Source organism: Terrapene carolina, unplaced genomic scaffold, assembly GCF_002925995.2.
Source record: "Terrapene carolina triunguis isolate 2854851 unplaced genomic scaffold, T_m_triunguis-2.0 Scaffold32117, whole genome shotgun sequence".
Classification (NCBI taxonomy): domain Eukaryota; kingdom Metazoa; phylum Chordata; order Testudines; family Emydidae; genus Terrapene; species Terrapene triunguis.
The window spans coordinates 43,900-63,128 of NW_020696468.1; the positions used below are offsets into that span (position 1 = coordinate 43,900).

The 19,229-nt window shown below is 46.3% G+C and overlaps 1 pseudogene; it reads left to right on the forward strand.

Annotated features, from left to right (window-relative positions):
* Positions 1-126: 126 nt before the first annotated feature.
* LOC112125034 lies at positions 127-1,444 on the forward strand (annotated as a pseudogene).
* Positions 1,445-19,229: the final 17,785 nt, after the last annotated feature.

Genomic DNA, 19,229 nt, shown 5'->3' on the forward strand with positions numbered 1-19,229 from the left:
TTCTTCTGACAAAATGTGATAAGCCAAGGAAACAAATTGGGTGTTTCTCACAAATTTGACTTTCAGTTCAGTTCTACTCAACCTATTCCATCTTATATCAGCAGGTCATGCACGTGTGCTACAGAAATGGACAAGGAAAGTCACACCACGATGACTGAGTTCATCCTCTCAGGGTTAACAAACAGTCCACACATGAAGGCAATGTGCTTTGGGGGGGGTGTGTCAGGATGCTGGGCAAAGGGTTGCAAATTCAGCCCTCTGTCATGCCCGCTCCTCGTTAGGGGAACAAATTAGAGCAGGGTGGAGGTAACCTGGCCCCAGTTGGGGAGGTGGAGACAGCTGCTACCTAATTACTCTGGGGCTGCATAAAAGCTTCAGGGGAAGGAAGCCAGGGAAGAGCAGGAGAAAAGGAAAAAGGCAGGGAATGGAAGCAGGGAGGTTGCAGGCAGGGAGGGGACAGTTGACGGTGAATGGTTACTTGTACATGGTGAAATGGTGGTGGGAAAAAGCCTGAGAATAAAGTGCACCAGTGGTTACTAAACTTTAGGTCTCAGAGTGACTTTGTTAACCTAGCAGAGACAGAAGCCAAGGGGGCCATGCCACACTCTGCTACAGGGTGATTTTAGCAATGTATCTCATCATCTTGGTTGGGAATCTTGGGATGATGGTGTTAATTAGGATTGACTTTTGACTTCACACCGCCATGTACTTTTTCCTCAAACACTTGTCTTTTCTAGACCTTGTTTATTCCTCAGCTGTCATTCCTAAAATGCTGATGAATGTCTTAGCAGAGAAAAAAACCATTTCGTACACTGGCTATGCAATACAGATGTTTTTCTTTGGCCTCTCTGCAAGTCCAGAGTGCCTCCTGCTGGCTGTGATGGCATATGACCATTATGTGGCCATCTGTAACCTGCTGCTCTATATGGGCCTCATGTCCCCAAGAGCCTGTGCCCAGCTAGCAGCTGGCTCAGATCTCAGTGGTTTTGTGAATGCAATGACACAAATAATTTCCACCTTTAAATTGTCTTTCTATGGTTCCAACATCATCAATCATTTCTTCTGTGACATCTCTCCACTCTTAGCTCTCTCCTGCTCCAACACCCACATCAGTGAGACAGTGGTAACTATTTCCACTATGTTTCTGGGCTTATTCACTTCAGTGGAAAATCTTGTTTCCTATATTTTCATTGTCTCCACCATCCTGCGGATCCACTTTGCTGATGGGAAATGCAAAACATTCTCCAATCTGTGCTTCCCACCTGATGGCTGTTGTCATCTTCTATGGAACCATGGTGTTCATGTATCTGCGACCCAATTCCAGCTACTCAAAGGGTGAAGATAAATGAGCTACATAGTGGTGATTCCCATGCTGAACCCCCTGAGGCAAAAGGAAGTGAAGAATGTCCTGAGTAGGATTCTACAATGGAAAATACTTTCTTGAAAGAGATGAAGATTTGAATAAACTAATAAACTTTGGCAAAAGAACTGCTATTTATTCGCCCATGAAAGCTTATGCTCCAATACTTCTGTTAGTCTATAAGGTGCCACAGGACTCTTTGTTGCTTTTTACAGATCCAGACTAACACGGCTACCCCTCTGATGCTATTTATTAGATCACAATATTTAAACAATTGAGCAAATCCATGCTGACAGAAAATATAGTATAATCAAAAATATTAGGATAAGATTTTATCTTTCCACAAAAGGATACATGCTGTTCCTAATGGTAAAATAGGTTGAAGTGGGAGAGGGAAGCATCTAATACAGATGGTTGAATGTCGTTGTGGGTGTTAACATGAGGTAACTTTGCCTCATTATGTATGATAAGTTACTGGAAAAGGAAAAAGTAATTGAGAACAAGAGAATAAGTCCATGAATATGTCTTGTCACATGTACTTGATTTTGATTTTTGGTGTGATTATAAATTTGATTACTGAAAGTAACTGTGTTGGCAAAATATACTTAAAAATCTGTAAGGCATTTGACTTAGTACCTCACAACATTTCCATTAAAAAGTAGCACTACAGAAAGCCAATGTGGCTCATATTAAATGGTTAAAAATATGCCTGATAGATATGCCTGATAGGGAATCTCAAAATTTCTAGGTGGTTTTAATGTTCGTCTTGGGGTCCACCAGGGATCTGCCCTTGGGTCAATGGTATCCAATATTTTTCACAATGATCTGGAAAAAAATATAAATAATTTCCAATAAAGATTGGTGAAGTGGTAAATAACAGTGAAGGCAGGGCAGTCATACAGAGATCTCGATCACTTGATAAGCAGGCCTCAAACATGTGTTTTCATACAGCAAAATGTAAGGTCAGACATATAGGAACAAAAAATGATTAAATGACTTTCTCCTGGAAAGCAGTGACCCTGAAAAGGGCTTCGGGCTTACAGTGGATAACCTACAGAACATGAATTCCTAGTGCAATGGTGGGGCTAAGAGGGCTAAAAGGATATTTCCATTTATATGAAGGGGAATATCAAGTAGTAGAGATATGCTCTTACCTCCGTATGTTGGCACTGATGAGGCCAGTGTAGGCATCCATATTTTCAAGAAGATATTGAAAAGTTGAAGAGGGTTCAGAAAAGACCTACAAGAATGATATGATGTCTGGGTGTCAAGAGACATGCCTCTGTGACATCAGCGACTCGGCACTTTTATAAGCAGCTTGCTGGGCTGAGGTCAAGACACACATGCAACTGACTCATCTCCTCCAGCTGACAGGGCTGATGTCAAGGCATGGGGTTCTGTGCCTCTGGCTCTCCTCTTACAATGGTTGATTCACTTCCCTTTGTCCTTTCTATCTGAATTTCTCGGTTACACTTTCTGCTCCTGTTTCCCTCACACCACATCTACTTCCTGCTGGTAGAATGTGCTCCTGCTCTGGGCCAGGAAACACCAGTGCTGCCTACTTATTCCTTGCCAGTTGTAGTGCTCTGACAGATCTAGTGGAGGGTGAGGAAATCAGAAGGGGGAGGGGTTGGGGGGGTGTTTTATTAATTTAGATGGAATATCAGGGCCCAAAGAGGTTAACACAACCCAGTAACATTGTCCAACATTAAACAATTTTAAACAAGGTTTGGGGTTTGGTCTACAGGGACCTCAGCCTGCTTAGTACCATGCCAATCAAACCATTAAAAATCCTTTTAACTGTTTTATTACAGATTCAGAAAAGAAGGAAAAACAGTTAAAGCTTTTGAAATGTAAAGCATTAAATAAGGTTTTCATTTTAACAACATCCCTTGTTCCTTTTTCCATTAGATGTAGGGAGTTCTTAGAAAGAAACACTTCTTGCTTGGCAGCCTTTTAGATGGTATTAAAGATGGTAATAACTGTCCTTTTGTGGGGGGAAAGGGAAAGCTAGTTGAGATGGGCTGGAGCTGTTATTGCTGTGTTGTGCAATTCACACAAAACCTGACAAACACACACAAGAGGGTAAATGAAATAATAGAAAAGAGAGAAAATTCAGCTTCTGTCTTTGGTGTTGACTCTCACTTGCAACCTCACTGCTGGAGAAACACAGGCATAGCATATGATCTCATAATAGGAGGTGTTGGTCCTACTTTGAGCAGGGGATTGGATTAGACGACCTCCTGAGGTCTCTTCCAACCCTAATATTCTATGATTCTATGATCAGCCACTCAAGGCCTGGTAAATTTGTATTAGCATCAGGTTGTTGCCTCTGCTTGGTTACAGCAGTGTTGCACCATATATAATCATAGCATATTAGGGTTGGAAGAGACCTCAGGAGGTCATGTAGTCCAATCCCCTACTCAAAGCAGGACCAACACCAACTAAATCATCCTAGCCAGGGCTTTGTCAAGCCAGGCCTTAAAAACCTCTAAGGATGGAGATTCCACCACCTCCCTAGGTAACACATTCCAGTGCTTCACCACTCTCCTAGTGAAATAGTGTTTCCTAATATCCAACCTAGACTTCCCCCACTACAACTTGAGACCATTGCTTCTTGTTCTGTGATCTGCCACCACTTAGAACAGCCTAGCTCCATCCTCCATCCACCCCAGGTACAATAGAATCATAGAACAGGGTTGGAAGGGACCTCAGGAGGTCATCTAGTCCAACCCCCTGCTCAAAGCAGGACTAATCCCCAACTAAATCATTCCAGCCAGGGCTTTGTCAAGCCTGACCTAGGTAACCTATTCCAGTGCTTCACCACCCTCCTAGTGAAATAGTGTTTCCTAATATTCAACCTAGACCGCCCCCACTGCAACTTGAGACCATTTCTTCTTGTTCTGTGATCTGTCACCACTGAGAACAGCCTAGCTCCATCCTCTTTGGAACTCCCCTTCAGGTAGTTGAAGGCTTCTATCAAATCCCCCCTCACTCTTCTCTTCTGCAGACTAAATAACCCCAGTTAGAATATCAGGGTTGAAAGGGATCTCAGGAGGTCATCTAGTCCAACCCCCTGCTCAAAGCAGGACCAATCCCCAACTAAATCATCCCAGCCAGAGCTTTGTCAAGCCTGACCTTAAAAACCTCTAAGGATGGAGATTCCACCACCTCCCTAGGTAACCCATTCCAGTGTTTCACCACCCTCCTAGTGAAAAAGTTTTTCCTAATATCCAACCTAAACCTCACCCACTGCAACTTGAGACCATTACTCCTTGTTCTGTCAGCCTCTCCTTGTAAGTCCCCTAATCATTTTTGTTGCCCTCTGCTGGACTCTCTCCAATTTGTCCACATCCCTTCTGTAGTGGAGGGACCAAAACTCAATACTCCAGGTGTGGCCTCAACAGTGCCGAATAGATGGGAATAATCGCTTCCCTCAATCTGCTGGCAATTCTCCTACTAATACAGCCCAATATGCTGTTGGCCTTCTTGGCAACAAGGGCACACTGCTGACTCATATCCAACTTCCCATGCACTTTAATCCCCAGGTCCTTTTCTGCAGAACTGGTGCTTAGCCAGTCGGTCCCCAGTCTGTAGCGGTGCATGGCATTCCTTCCTTCCTAAGTGCAGGACTCTGCACTTGTCCTTGTTGAACCTCATCAGATTTCTTTTGGCCCAATCCTCCAATTTTTCTAGGTCACTCTGGACGCTATCCCTACCCTCCAGCGTATCTACTTCTCCCGCCAGCTTAGTGTTATCTGCAAACTTGCTGAGGGTGCAATTCATCCCATCATCCAGATCATTAATAAAGATGTTGAACAAGATATACATCTTGGCTGGCTAAGCCAGATTCTTATTAGACAGAAGGAGAAAGGAGAGGGATGGGAAAAAGAAGAAATAAGGTGGGGAAGGAAAAGGACACATTGGGGAGTGGGAGAGAGACAAAATCTCATATCCCACATGGTATTCGGGTGTTAGCTGAAACTAGTGGTTAGCTGGAACAGTGTCCTCTGAGGCCCTCTCTCTAGCCCAGTTTGATCAGGCTCTCTCTCAAGATTAGGACAAAGTAGGTCCGGGGTCTCAGGCGATAATGGGGTTGGCTACCATGATGGCGAAGCTTGCTCCAGTAGTCAATTTTTCTTCCCCCAGGCTCTTTCTTTCAGGACCCTAAAGGTAGTGATGGGCAGAATAGCCCATCCCCTCATTTTTTTGTCCACTAATTAGGCCTAATTTTTAAAACATCAATTTTGGTTTATTGATTTTTGGCCCCACACTATCTTCTTTACCAAGCATGATCTTAACACAGTGTTTTACCTATATCAGTAGACCTATCTATTTGAACGAATCCAGTCTGTCTCCCTTTTGTACCTTTTCCCATTAACATTTGGATATTATGACCTCTTATGAACTTTTACTGACATCTTACAGTTAAACTCACAACTGGTATAAATGTGCAGATTCAATTATCATAACAAGTGACAAAGAGGAGAGGAGAGGAGAGAAGGAGAAATTGGAGGAAGATTTGGCTACCTGCTCAGTAGCCCTGGAAGCAACTTCTAGCAGCTGTGACGAGCAGCTAAGGGGAAAATATACTCACAGCCTGCAGCCTCTGCTTTGGAGGCACATTTTACCTGGCATGAATAAGGCCTGGTCTACACTACGGGATTAATTCGGATTTAGCAGCGTTAATCCGAATTAACCCTTCACCCGTCCACACTACAGAGCCAGTTAATTCGAATTAAAGGGCCCTTTAAATCGATTTCTGTACTCCACCTCGACGAACGGAGTAGAGCCTAAATCGATTTTGTTAATTCGAATTAGGGTTAGTGTGGCCGCACACCACCGAATTACTGTGTTTAAATTAATGGGGTAGTGTGGCCGCACACCACCGAATTAATGTGGTTAAAAACCGAATTAAGGTGCTTAGTGTGGCCGCGCACAATCGAATTTATACAACCTGTTTCCCAAATTTGAATTATCTAAATTCGGATTAATCCTGTAGTGTAGACATACCCTAAGAGTGTCTCTCCAAGGACCAATGTGTGACTGTCACTTCCAATAGGTGACACAATAGCTATGTAAATAGTCAAGAAGGCTTTGAATAGATCAGCTACCACTCCTGTTTACTTTGAATAAAGGTGGGTCAGAGAGCAACAGCACCAGGCAACTTTACATACAGGAAACTTTGGCCAAACACAGCGCTGAGGGCACATTTCCAAACCAAACTGCTTCTCTCTAGAGCTGGTCAAAATGTTGGGAAACAATTGTTTAATACGAAGTTGAAATTTTGAAATTTCACAGGACTAAAAAATGGAACAAATTATTATTTATGTGAATTTATTTTTAAAAAATTGTCAAAATTTAAAACTTTTGAAATGTCATTATCTTCTTTTCACCCCTTTGTCTCCTTTTTGCCATTGAATACCACAAAATGAATAACCTCAAGGTGTTTTTTTTATTACTGTTTTCCCCCCCACACATTTTTCTTTTTTTTTTTCTCCCCCCCCCCCCCCCAGTGTTGCATTCTGTAACTTTTCACAATTTCCTCAACTTTGGAAAACAGTCAGAGTGGCAGAAGGAAAAATGTAACTCAGAAACTGTGCAGCTTTTCAGAACTTGTGCTTTTTGCCATTCATTAACTTTGTGAAATTGGAGAAGATTTGAAAAGCTATTGAAGGCAAAAAAGGACCATGAAAAACATAAAAGGAAAAGTGGAAAAATTTTCAAAAAAATTGCAAAGTCAGAGATTGCTTTCATTCCATTACAGTCAGTGGCAAAAAATAGACAGGGATGGGGAGAGAACAAAGCGGGGAGAAATGGAAAATTTTATAATTTAAAAGAGTCTCCATTTTTCTAAAAAAAAAAAAAAAAAAAAAATTCCTGTTGAACATGGTAAAAAAAGTCTTCTTTTTCAGAACCTGATTGATTTTTTGTTGTTGTTAAGATCCAAGGGGTTTGGATCGGTGTTCACCAGGAAATTGGTGGAGAAGTCTCTCAAGGCTACCCAGGGAAGGGTTATAGTGGGAGGGAGATATTTTGGGGGGAAGACAGAGTTCCCAAATGACTCATAAATGGTTGTTTAAACGATTTGGTGGTGGCAGCATACTGATCTAAGCTGGTAATTAAGCTTAGGGGTTCTCATGCAGGTCCCCACATCTGTACCCTAAAGTTCAGAGTGGGGGTGAAACCTATGACATGGTAGGCAGCGAGATGGGATTCAAAGGAGCCAAAAGCCAGTAGATTTTTTTCTCTCCTTTGAACTGCTGGGGAAGCAGTGAAGAGATACAGATCTTATCTCTCTTGGCCTGAAGGCAAAGACATTAAGTTTTTCTAATAAGGGCTTTGTTAGAAGAAGGTCCAGCTGTGATAGCTAGCAGATAATTAACATTTTGCAAAAGAAAAGTCACAAAACCAGTTTTGTTTTTTTTTACCTCTCGGGGATAGCTAAGGTCGACCGGGGGAAAATGTCAGACAAGGGGGGGGGGAATTATGCAAAAGGAAATAGAATTAACCAGATTACAGGCTGAGGAAAACCAAAAAGAACATGACAGACAGATGGCCAGAGATGAGGCTGCCCACAAAAGAGCTATGGAGGAGAAAGACAAAGAGATGGAGGAGAAAGAAAGAATGAAAGCATGCACTGGAGTTAGCAAATACACCAAATAATCCTAACAATCCTCCCTCAAAAATCCATGGATGGGAGCGACTGTGTCCACAGTATAATGAATCCAGGGATATTGCTGAATATTTGCTCACCTTTGAGACACTGTGCACTCTCCATACCATTCCTGACGATCAAAAGATGACCACATTGGTAGCAAAATTGACTGGAAGAGTACTCTGGACGTATTCAACAAGATGCCTATTGGGGAGGCTTCTGACTATGGTAAATTTAAGGATTTGGTTTTGAAACCATTTCAAGTTACACCTGACACTTACAGAGTCAAATTTAGAGCCCTTCAAAGAGGGCCTGGACTAAGCAATGTGGTTTATACACACCACATAAAGGATCTGTTAAAGAAATGGGCCGACGGCAGAGGTGTAACTACCTTTGAAGGAATGGTTGATTTAATGACTCAGGAACAATTCCTGAATATGACCAAGGATAATATAAAACAGTGGTTATGGGATAACAAAATAGACTCAGCCGAAAGTCTTGCTTCTTACACTGATCAATACGAGCAGTCCCAGGCTACCACAGAGGCGGGGAAAATCAACACAAAACGGGTGGAGGAAGCAGAGAGGAACAACCCAGGTCGCAGTTTGAGCGACGATCAGAAGGGACACCCTCAAACCACACCCTACCACCGGACGCAGCTCAAGGCCCCACCTACATCCCAAGGAAAACCCCAAACCCCTTATTGTCCCACCACACCAGTCTCCAGCAACCCACCTCACCCCAGTGATACCTTAGCAGGGTGATGTTTTAAATGTAATGAGCTGGGGCATATAAAGGCCCACTGCCCCAAGAACCCCAACTGATTACAGTTCATTACACCACAATCACACCAAAGGTCCCCAGGCCCAGATGCCTCTCAAATACTCTTGGAGAGAAGAGAAACCTTGAAAGTGGGCGGAAAGAAGGTTATCGCGTGGAGGGACACTATCCACCAATCCCTAGTGGACCACAAATTCATCAACCCAGAGGTTCCGGTGACAATTCAACCCTTCATGTCAAACTCTTTAAACTTGCCTACAGCCAAGTTGCCTGTCCAGTACAAGGGCTGGTCAGGAATGTGGACTTTTGCAGTCTATGATAATTATCCCATCCCCATGCTGCTGGGGGGGAGACTTGGCCAACCATGTGAAGCTAGCCAAGAGGGTGGGAATGGTCACCCGCAGCCAGGCTAAGCAAGCTTTCACACCTATCCCTGTTCCTGAGCCTTCCACCAGGGCTCTGTCTGTGTTACCAGAGACCCAGACAGAGGTGGTGGAGCCGGATCCCCTGCCCATGAGCGCTACAGCCATAGTGGATCCAGTCCCAGAACCGGAACTGGTGAAGCAACTAGCCCCAGAACCCTTGCCAGCACTGAGTCCAGTGCTTGCAACCCCGTCTACAACTCCAACGCCAGAGGGCACCAGAGAGCCTGAACAGGCAGAAGCAGGTTAATCCTACCCAAGAGGCTCAGCCAGAGCCTGAAATACCACATAGTGCACCAGCGGAGAGCGATTCACAGTCAACGGAAACAACTCCATCACCTGCATCACTTCCAGAGGGACCAAGCCCAAGTCCACAGTCCAAGGAGGAACTGATGTCTCCAGCATCAAGGGAACAGTTCCAGGCTGAGCAGGAAGCAGATGACAGCTTTCAGAAAGCTTGGGTGGCGGCACGGAGCACCCCACCGCCTCTCAGCTCTTCTAATCGATCCCGGTTTGTTGTAGAACAAGGACTTTTATACAAGGAAACTCTCTGGTGGACACCAGGAAGACTGGCATCCTCAAAGACAGTTGGTAGTTCCAACTAAGTACTGGGTAAAGCTCTTGAGCTTAGCCCATGATAATCCTAGTGGCCATTCTGGGGTGAACAGAACCAAAGACCGGCTGGGGAAGTCCTTCCGCTGGGAGGGAATGGGCAAGGACATTGCTAATTATGTCCGCTCTTGTGAGGTGTGCCAACGAGTGGGAAAACCCCAAGACCAGGTCAAAGCCCCTCTCCAGCCACTCCCCATAATTGAGGTTCCCTTTCAGCAAGTAGCTGTGGATATTCTGGGTCCTTTCCCAAAAAAGACACCCAGAGGAAAACAATACATACTAACTTTCATGGATTTTGCCACCCGATGGCCGGAAGCAGTACCTTTAAGCAACACCAGGGCTAAAAGTGTGTGCCAGGCATTAGCAGACATTTTTGCCAGGGTAGACTGGTCCTCTGACATCCTTACAGATTCGGGAACTAATTTCCTGGCAGGGACCATGAAAAACCTGTGGGAAGCTCATGGGGTGAATCACTTGGTTGCCACCCCTTACCACCATCAAACCAATGGCCTGGTGGAGAGGTTTAATGAAACTTTGGGGGCCATGATACTTAAATTCGTAAATGAGCACTCCAATGATTGGGACCTAGTGTTGCAGCAGTTGCTTTTTGCCTACAGGGCTGTACCACATCCCAGTTTAGGGTTTTCTCCATTTAAAAATGTGTATGGCCGCGAGGTTAAGGGGCCGTTACAGTTGGTGAAGCAGCAATGGGAGGGGTTTACGCCTTCTCCAGGAACTAACATTCTAGACTTTGTAAGCAACCTACAAAGCACCCTCCGATACTCTTTAGCCCTTGCTAAAGAAAACCTAAAGGATGCTCAGGAAGAGCAAAAGGCCTGGTATGATAAACATTCCAGAGAGTGGTCCTGGTCTACACTACGTGTTTAGGTCGACTTTAGCAGCGTTAAGTCGAATTAAGACTGGACACGTTCACACGACGAAGCCCTTTCTTTCGACTTAAAGGGCCCTTTAAACCGGTTTCTTTACTCCACCTCCGACGAGGGGATTAGCGATAAAATCGGCCTTAGGGGGTCGGAATTGGGGTAGTGTGGACGGAATTCGACGTTATTGGCCTCCGGGAGCTATCCCACAGTGCTTCATTGTGACCGCTCTGGACAGCACTCTCAACTCAGATGCACTGGCCAGGTAGACAGGAAAAGCCCCGCGAACGTTTGAATTTCATTTCCTGTTTGCTCAGCGTGGAGAGCACAGGTGACCACGCAGAGCTCATCAGCACAGGTAACTGTGATGGAGTCCCAGGATTGCAAAAGAGCTCCAGCATGGACAGAACGGGAGGTACGGGATCTGCTCGCCATATGGGGAGACGAATCAGTGCTAGCTGAACTCCGAAGCAGTAAACGAAATGGCAAAATATTAGAAAAGGTCTCCAAGGCCATGAAGGACAGAGGCCATAACAGGGACGCACAGCAGTGCCGCGTGAAAATTAAGGAGCTAAGGCAAGCCTACCACAAAGCCAGAGAGGCAAACGGAAGGTCCGGGGCAGAGCCGCAAACATGCCGCTTCTACGCGGAGCTGCATTCCATTCTAGGGGGTGCAGCCACCACTACCCCAACCGTGTGCTATGACTCCCTCACTGGAGAAACACACACGGAAGCGGGTTCGGGGTACGAGGAAGATGAGGATGGAGATAATGTAGATAGCTCACAGTCGCAAGGAACCGGAGAAACCGGTTTCCCCAACAGCCAGGATATGTTTATCACCCTGGACCTGGAACCAGTAACCCCCGAACTCACCCAAGGCGTGCTCCCAGATCCTGAGGGCACACAGGGGACCTCTGGTGAGTGTACCTTTGTAAATATTACACATGGTTTAAAAGCAAGCGTGTTTAATGATTAATGATTAATTTGCCCTGGCAATCGCGGCCAGTACAGCTACTGGAAAAGTCTGTTAACGTGTATGGGGATGGAGCGGAAGTCCTCCAGGGACATCTCCAGAAAACTCTCCTGGATGTACTCCCAAAGCCTTTGCATCCCGTCCACCATGGTAGGACACTTTACCATGCCAGGCCAGTAGCACGTAGTCTGGAATCATTGCATAACAAAGCATGGTAGCGTATGGTCCCGGTGTTTGCTGGCATGCAGACAACATCCATTCCTTATCGCTCTTTGTTATCCTCAGGAGAGTGATATCATTCACGGTCACCTGGTTGAAATGGGGCAATTTTATTAAGGGGATATTCAGAGGTGCCCCTTCCTGCTCTGCTGAACAGAAATGTTCCCCGCTGTTAGCCACGCGGTGGGGGGGAGGGGTGAAGTGATCATCCCAGAGAATTGGGTGTGTGGGGGAGGGGAGTTAGTTGGGTTTGTGCTGCATGTTAACCCTGAAACCGCAGCCCCTCCTTTTACATTGCAAGCCCATTTTAAATGGCCAACCCAACGGGTGCTTGGTATGGGAAATGAGAGCACTACTGTTTGAAACCATTCCCACATGTTAAGAAGGTTAAAAAAGCCAAAAGACTGTGTCTTACCATGGCTGCCTGCAAGCTGAAATCTGTGGCCTGGCACTGCGTGAGTGATCTCTCACACCAAACTGGCAGGCCCTCAATATAAGAGGAAAAATGCGACCTTGTAACGAAAGCACATGTGCTGTGTAATGTGAACAGCAAACTTTAGCGTGAAAGAGTGTACCCATTGTTCTCTAAAATGTGTCTTTTTTAACCACCTCTCCCTTCTCCTCCACCAGCTGCAAATGTTTCTCCTTCACAGAGGCTAGTGAAGATTAGAAAGAGAAAATGTAGGACGCGGGATGACATGTTCACAGAGCTCCAGATGTCCTCCCACGCTGACAGAGCACAGCAGAATGCGTGGAGGCAGTCAATGACTGATTACAGAAAAGCACAATATGAACGAGAGGAGAGGTGGCGTGCTGAATCGCGGGATGAACAGAGCAAGTTGCGGGCTGAAGATGATAGGTGGCATCAGCTTGCAGACAGAAGGCAAGAGTCGATGCTCCGGCTGCTGGAGCATCAAACTGATATGCTCCAGCGTATGGTTGAGCTGCAGGAAAGGCAGCAGGAGCAGAGACCGCCGCTACAGCCCCAGTGTAACCAACAGCCCTCCTCCCCAAGTTCCATAGCCTCCTCACCCAGACGCCCAAGAACACGGTGGGGGGGCCTCCGGCCACCCAGTCACTCCACCCCAGATGATTGCCCTAGCATCAGAAGGCTGGCCTTCAATAAGAGTTAAAGTTTTAAACTGCAGTGTGTCCTTTTCCTTCCCTCCTCCCCCACCCATCCCGGGCTACCTTGGCAATTATCCCCCTAGTTGTGTGATGAATTAATAAAGAATGCATGAATGTGAAGTAACAATGACTTTATTGCCTCTGCAAGCGGTGCTCGAAGGGGGGAGGAGAGGGTGGGGTGGTTGGCTTACAGTGAAGTAGAGTGAACTGGGTGGGGGGGGGCGGAGGGTTCATCAAGGAGAAACAAACAGAAGTTTCACACCGTAGCCTGGCCAGTCACAAACTCGTTTTCAAAGCTTCTCTGATGCGCACCGTGCCCTGCTGTGCTCCTCTAACCGCCCTTGTGTCTGGCTGCGCATAATCAGCGGCCAGGTGATTTGCCTCAACCTTCCATCCCGCCAAAAATGTCTCCCCCTTACTCTCACAGATATTGTGGAGTGCACAGCAAGCAGCAATAACAATGGGGATATTCTTTTCGCTCAGGAGTCAGTAAGCTGCGCCAGCACGCTTTTAAACGTCCAAATGCACATTCCACCACCATTCGGCACTTGCTCAGCCTGTAGTTGAACAGGTCCTGACTCCTGTCCAGGCTGCCTGTGTACGGCTTCATGAGCCATGGCATTAAGGGGTAGGCTGGGTCCCCAAGGATCACGATAGGCATTTCAACATCCCCAACGGTTATTTTTTGGTCCGGGAAGAAAGTCCCTTCCTCCAGCTTTCGAAACAGAGCAGAGTGCCTGAAGACGCGAGCATCATGTACCTTTCCCGGCCATCCCACGTTGATGTTGGTGAAACGTCCCTTGTGATCCACCAGGGCTTGCAGCAGCATTGAAAAGTACCCCTTGCGGTTTATGTACTCGGTGGCGTGGTGCTCCGGTGCCAAGATAGGGATATGGGTTCCATCTATGGCCCCACCACAGTTTGGGAATCCCATTGCAGCAAAGCCATCCACTATGGCCTGCACGTTTCCCAGAGTCACTACCCTTGATATCAGCAGGTCTTTGATTGCCCTGGCAACTTGGATCACAGCAGCCCCCACAGTAGATTTGCCCACTCCAAATTGATTCCCGACTGACCGGTAGCTGTCTGGCGTTGCAAGCTTCCACAGGGCTATCGCCACTCGCTTCTCAACTGTGAGGGCTGCTCTCATCCTGGTATTCTGGTGCTTCAGGGCAGGGGAAAGCAAGTCACAAAGTTCCATGAAAGTGCCCTTACGCATGCGAAAGTTTCGCAGCCACTGGGAATCGTCCCACACCTGCAGCACGATGCGGTCCCACCAGTCTGTGCTTGTTTCCCGGGCCCAGAATCGGCGTTCCACGGCATGAACGTGCCCCAGGAACACCATGATTTCCACATTGCTGGGGCTTGTGCCTTGTGAGAGGTCTATGTCCATGTCAATTTCCTCATCACTCTCATCGCCGCGCTGCAATCGCCTCCTCGGCTGGTCCTGGTTTAGCTTTGGCATGTTCTGGCTCTGCATATACTCCAGGACAATGCGCGTGGTGTTCATAGTGCTCATAATTGCCCCGGTGATCTGAGCGGGCTCCATGATCCCAGTGCTAGCTATGGCATCTGGTCTGAAAAAAGGCGCGAAACTAGTATCTGATGGACCAGGGGAAGGAAGGAGGGAGGGAGGAAGGGGTGAGTGACGACATGGCGTACAGGTACAGGGAATTAAAATCAACAAAGGTGGCTGTGCATCAGGGAGAAACACAAACAACTGTCACACAGAATGGCCCCCCCAAAGATTGAACTCAAAAGCCTGGGTTTAGCAGGCCGTTGATTTGATGGAGGGAGGGGGAAGCAAATGAATACAGAATAAATCTATTTTTTACATCTTAAGACGACGGTGCAGCATGACTGATAGCCCTCAGCATCTTCTGGGTGCTTGGCAGCAAATACTGGGCGCTTGGCAGTTAGTGTACTAACACTGATAGCCACTGCAGTATGACGACGATGGATACCAGTCGTAATATACTATCTACTGCCAAAAGGCAAGGGGCTGTTGCTGTGTAGCAATGCAGCCCCACGTCTGCCAGCCCCACGTCTGCCAGCACCCAGATCGCCCTCGGCCTCTTCTGGGTGCTTAGCAGAAAATACTGGGCGCTTGGCAGAAAATAGCATACTACGACTGATAGCCATCATTGTCAAGACAGTTCAATAGGACTGAGCATGTCTGCCCAGGTGCCACTGCAGTACGATGACGACGGATACCAGTCCTAATAAACCATGTACTGCCAAAAGGCAAAAGCTGGTGCAATGCAGCCCTACGGCTGCCAGCACCCAGATCACCAATGAAGGCTACCAGTCATGCTGCACCATCTACCACCAAAAGGCAGTTAGCTGCTGCTGCTGTGTAGCAAGGCAGTCCCACGTCTGCCGGCACCCAGATGACATATGGTGACGGTGAGCTGAGCTGAGCGGGCTCCATGCTTGCCGTGGTATGTTGTCTGCACAGGTAACCCAGGTAAAAAGGCGCGAATCTATTGTCTGCCGTTGCTCTGACGGAGGGGGAGGGGCCTGACGACATGTACCCAGAACCCCCCGCGACACTGTTTTGCATCATTCGGGCATTGGGATCTCAACCCATAATTCCAATGGGCGGCGGAGACTGCGGGAACTGTGGGATAGCTACCCATAGTGCAATGCTCCGGAAGTCGACGCTAGCCTCGGTACTGTGGACGCGGTCCGCCGACTAGAGCACTTAGAGCATTTTATGAGGGGACACACACAATCGGCTGTATACAACTGATTTCTATAAAACCGGCTTCTATTAATTCGACCTAATTTCGTAGTGTAGACATACAGTGCAAGGGGGAGGAAACCAGCAAGTGGCAGAGGGAGGACAGTGAGAGGAAGAGGAAAAGGAGGAGGAAGATTTGGCTGCCTGCTCAGAAGATCTGGGAACAGATACTAGCAACTGTGAGGGGTAGCTAAAAGGGAAAATGTACTCTCCACCTCCAGTTCCTACTTTGGAGGGACATTTTAGCTGGCATGAGTGACAGTGTCTCTCTAAGGGCCAGAATGTGACTATCACTCCAGAGAGGTGACACTTGGCAGATAACTTGAATACTAAAGATAGCTTCGAATGGCTCAACTACAGTTCCTGTTTGCCTTTGAAAATAGGTTGATCAGACAGCAAAAGCACCAGGGAACTCTGGCCAAACACAGCCCTGAGTGCACATTCCCAAACCAGACTATTTCTCTGCAGAGCCAGGAAAAATGTGGGGAAACAATTTTGTAATAAAAAGTAATTTGGAGTTTTTTTGTAGCGTTCCTAATGGAACAATATTTTATTTGCTTGAACTTAGTCACAGAACAGGTTTTGAACAATTTTGAACAGTCTACATATTAAAATTTTGAAATTTAATTTTTCCCCTTTCTCCCCTTTTTGCCAATGAGTAATCTCTTGGTTGTTTGTTTATTGTTGGGTTTTTTTTCCCCACATTCGCCTTCATTTTTTCCTGGTACCATTCTGTCTCGTTATGCAATATCCTCAACTATGGAAAAGTGATGAAGCAGTAGAGGGAAAAATGTAACTCAGAAACTCTGTGATTTTTCTGAATTTGCCCCTGAAGAACATTTGTGAGGATGGAGAAGATTTGGAAAGCTACAGAGTACAAAAAGGAAATATGAAAAAAATCAAAGTAAAAACTGAAAAATACAAATATCACAGAGTTACAGATTACTTTCATGCCATTGCAGTCAGTCATGGAAAAAGTAGGTGAAAATAAAAGGGAGAGAAAAAGGAAAATGTAAAATTTTGAAATTTCAAAAATGTGTCCATTTTTCTAAAAGTTGTCAATTTTAGCTTTGACCATCATAAAATTTGATTGAAAATGACATTTTCCAGGAGGATAATAAAATTGTTAATCAAACTCCAGATTTTGACAGGAAAACTGTCTGGACTGAGAAAACGTAGTTTCACACACACACACACACACACACACACCCTCTCAGGAGATGTTCAGCTGAACTGTCTGAGGCTCAAATTCCCCTCTGATGCATGCCAGTATTCTCAATCATAGGTGCCGATTCTGTGTGTGCTCTGGGGCTGGAACACCCACAGAAAGAAAATAGTGGGTGCTCAGCACCCACTAGCAACCCACTGATCAGCTGTTTGGTGGTGGGCGGGAGGCACTGGGGGGAGAGGGCGGAGTAAGGGCGGGAAGAGGCAGAGCAAGGGCAGGGCCTCGGGAGAGGTGGCGGAGCAGGGCGAGAAGAGATGGAGTGAGGGCGGGGCCTCAGGGAGAGGGGCAGAATGGGAGTGGGATCTCGGGTGGAGTGGGGGTACAGCACCCACCCAAAAAAATGCAAGTCAGTGCCTGTATTCTCAATGGAAGCCCCACTTACACCTTGAGAGGCGCTGACCCTAAAGATCCTGTTGATCCTGAGGAGAGGGAGTCAGTGAGGGATCCCTTGTTCTTTCATTAGCTGTGGGGGGGGGGGGGTCAGCCAGCCATCTATAATGGCAAACTACCTCACACAAAGTCCTGACCTTCCATGGTCTTGGCCTTATCCAGTTGAGTGAGCTTTGGCATGGCCAGTGCCATTAGCTCACCTGGTATGATCTTACCAGCCTCCTGATTTCTCTGTCAGCCACATGGACTAACTCTGAAGGAGCCTCGACCCCCAGTGCTACACCAGGCATCTCCCCTAAAGGGGAAGGGAGTCTGGCCTGGGCCCTGAGCTGGAGGGGGGTATTAGGGAACCAGCTGGTTTATCAGGACTTCCATAACTCTTCTGCCTATAACAAGGATGTTCTATCTCTCTAAGGGGACAATGTGCCCGCAAGGCTAGGTCATATCATCAGAGGCTGTGCTTCTGAGACAGCACCCGGCCACACCTCCCAATGCATTTCACTGGAAGGGGCCATTTCCCCAGGCTTTTCACACCCTGCTACAGAAAGATTTTCCTCTCTTCTGTCTGGATCCCTCATGATGACCCTAACCTCCTAGTCATACATACATGGACTTAAAAGGGAACACCTCTGGATCAGATTCTTAGCCAACTTCAATAAGCCTCTCTTAACCCATGTTAACCCATGTTTTTCCACACCCAAAATAAAAAATTCCACCCAAAGTCTAACTAAATAGGTTTAAAATTACGCCTTTAGTTAAACTGGTGTGGTTTTTTCACATAGACAAGGCCTAATCCTCAGTACCTCATTGCTCTTGAGTATAAAACAGAGACATGTGTAAGACACAAATCACAAGCACTAGGAAACAAGACCAACAAAGAGTGAAAGAGCAACTGGTGAATGGCATCACCAACACCCAGAAACTTCCACTGGGAGCAAAAGTCCATGTGAGGAAAGGAAAATCCAGCATGGCATTAAATAATAAATACTCTGAATCTGGCATCAGAACACAAACTGTTCCCATTGCTGTTCTTTCATCTGGAGGAACCACCTCTAGGGTCAAGATTCTTGACCCAGTCACTCTTTGGCATCTCTGCTGCCACCTAGAGGAAAATTGTGGTGTAGGTACCTGTTCCACGGAATATGGCTGAGACTATATTCATTTCACATAGACCAACAAATGGTTTCAAACAGGTCACTATTTTCAACACTGACTAGTTATTCTGGATGTCTCCATTTTTTTATTGCTCAACTCAATTTTCATTAAAGGATGCTGATTTCCCAAGGGTGAGAGCTCAACACTTTCTCACATTCAGGCCCCTTGGAGGTGTTTCAAGTTGGGCAACCAAAAAATCAAGACATGCAAAATCATTTAAACAATTTTGGCCTTCCAAGGGTGTCACCAAATCAGTCTGAGACTATTTCACAGCCACTGGTACAATTCTCATCCCACCTCAAAGATGCTCTCTAATTGCTTAGGTTCATGTACCTCCTGGAGGATCAGGTGCTCTGGGGACAAGGGACACCTCCATGAATCTTGTCCCAAAGACCTGCTCCTTAATAAACATAAACACCAATCAGCCAGGACAATCTTGTTTTTATCAGCATCTTGGGTTAAAGACAAATCCAGATTAAGCTGTAGAGCTAGACAGCACAAAAGAATACCCAGTCCAGTGAAGACACCAGAAAAAAGGGGAAATCAGGGTTATCAGCATGGAGACCTGAACAGTCTCTTTCATTTATTTTCACATTTTAGGGTAGCCAATCCCTTTCACTCTCCAGACTGGAAACTACACACCCACAAATTGTTAGTAACATCCTTGGAAAAATTCATCC